Here is a 3030-nt window from a genome sequence, read left to right as displayed (position 1 = left end):
TCCTAGGTGGCATCTTAACACCTCGATGCTTCACCCCGAGTGGCACCTTAACTGAAAGGACCCGTTCATATACATTATAAACGATTCACAATAGTTGATTTCATCGCGAGGTATTTGACCTCTATATGATACATTTTACAAACATTGCATTCATTTTTAAAAGATAAACTTTCTTTACATCAAAAATTGACAGACATGCATACCCTTTCATAATATCCACTATCCAAACTATAATTGACTTAATAATAATCTTGATGAACTCAATGACTCGAATGCAACGTCTTTCGAAATGTATGCCATGAAAGACTCCAAGTAATGTCTTTAAAATGAGCAAATGCACAGCGGAAGATATCTTTAATACCTGAGAATAAACATGCTTTAAAGTGTCAACCAAAAGGTTGGTGAGTTCATTAGTTTATCATAATCATTCATTTTCATTATTTTAATAGACCACAAGAATTTCATTTCCAGTTCTCATAAATATACGTCCCATGCTTAGAGACAAAAATCATGCATATGGATTGAACACCTGGTAACCGACATTAACAAGATGCATATAAGAATATCCCCTATCATTCCGGGAAATCCTTCGGACATGATATAAAACAACATCGAAGTACTAAAGCATCCGGTACTTTGGATGGGGGTCGTCGGGCCCATAGATCTATCTTTAGGATTCGCGTCAATTAGGCGTGCACTAATTCTCAAATTTAGTGATGTTCCCTAATTCTTAGGCTACCAAGCTAAAAGGGGCATATTCGGCTTCGATCATTCAACCATATAATGTAGTTTCAATTACTTGTGTCTATTTCGTAAAACATTTATAAAAGCAGCGCATGTATTCTCAGTCCCAAAAATATAAAGGGTAAAAAGGAAAATGAAACTCACCTAATGTATTTTGTAGTAAAAATACATATGACTATATTGAACAATGCAGGGTTGGCCTTGGATTCACGAACCTATATCATTTATATATATATATATATATATATATATATATATATATATATATATATATATATATATATATATATATATATTAACACATATAATGGTAATCGAATAAATTATGCATTATAAGTCTATTAATTGTTATTTTAGTTATGTTTTTCATTAATAACCTAATTAGTTATATTTATTAATATTTATTGTAAAAAGTATTAATATAGTTACGTTATATGTAGTAAATATGATTTTATATAGCTAATAGTTATTCGATAAAATAATATTGATAATAGTAGATAAAAGGTGTTTCATTCTATAATAATAACAATAATAATAATAATAATAATAATAATAATAATAATAATAATAATAATAATAATAATAATAATAATAATAATAATAATAATAATAATAATAATAATAATAATAATAATAATAGTTATGATAATAATAATGATAAAAATGATACTTTTAATAATAATGATAGAAAAATGATAATTTAAATAATACTTTTAATAATATTAATAATAATAATAATAATAATAATAATAATAATAATAATAATAATAATAATAATAATAATAATAATAATAATAATAATAATGATGATGATAACTTTACTGAAATGATAATTTTTAATATTTTTAGTAATAAAATAATAATAACATAACAATATTAGTAATAATAATAACTATAATGTCTATAATAATAATACTCTTACTAATAATGATGTTAATAATGATTTTACTAATAATAATACTTCTAATAATAATAATAATAGTAATAATATCCTATTTAGATCATGACTTAATTATAGTTTTACTCATTTTCATATTTGTATTCATAATTTATATGTATATATAATTATAATCCTTACAATAACTCTTATCATAATACTAATAATAATAATACTTGGTACGATAATAGCATAACTTATAATGATAATCTTGAGATTAATAATAATGAATAACATTATAATAATAATAATATTAATAATAATGATAATAATAATAGTAATACTTATTTTAATAATAATCATAATAATAATGATATTTAGTGATAATATTAGTAATGATAATGATGTTAATATTAATGATACAAACAATAATACTAAATAATAATACTTATAACACCAATAATAACACAATTAATAATAATCTTAATAATAACAATAATAAAATTAATAGGAATAAAAATAATAATAATAACAATAAACAATAATAAAATTTTGTGATAATGAGAGTTATACCCTCCTAAACGTCATCGATCATAATCGTCATTCATCATCACCGTCGTCCATGATCATCACGATCTTCATTATCGTCATCATCATACTCGATTCATAATCATAAAATAAAATAATAATATTAATAATAGTTATGATAAAATAATAATAATCATAATAATGATAATAATGATAAAAGATATACAATTATCATTATCATTATCATGTTTCATTATCATTATCATCACATACTCCACTGCATCATCATCATCATCATCATACCTCGGCATCATCATCATCATACCTCGGCATCATCATCATACCTCGGCATCATCATCATCATACCTCGGCATCATTCTCGTTCGTTACCATCATACATCATATTATCATCATCGATGTCATCATTTCCATAATCATCATCTTCTCTTTTCACAGTCATCATCATTATCATACACCATCGCCACCATTATGTATCATTCATCTCATCATCTTCATCATCACCATTGAATGATCATCATATCTCATCCATCATCATCACAACATCATCAATATCATTATGCATCGAGATTCATTATTTGGATCATCATTCCACCATGTAACAGAATTATCAACATCGTAATCGTTTCACTATTCATCGTCTCTTTCACCCGTCATCACCACATATCCTGATCAACTTACTATCATGATCATCGAATCATCATCCTAATCATCATCGTCTTCGCGTGTCTTCCACAATATTAGCATATCGTAAACATCATCATGACCTTGCCATCACCATATTCGACTTCTAATCATCATCAAACATCACGTTATCTTGTATCACTTCACATCATTATCATATGATATCATCTTTATCATCA

The sequence above is a fragment of the Rutidosis leptorrhynchoides genome, chromosome 3 (genome assembly GCF_046630445.1).
Source record: "Rutidosis leptorrhynchoides isolate AG116_Rl617_1_P2 chromosome 3, CSIRO_AGI_Rlap_v1, whole genome shotgun sequence".
Taxonomy (NCBI): domain Eukaryota; kingdom Viridiplantae; phylum Streptophyta; class Magnoliopsida; order Asterales; family Asteraceae; genus Rutidosis; species Rutidosis leptorrhynchoides.
This window is presented reverse-complemented; position numbering follows the sequence as displayed.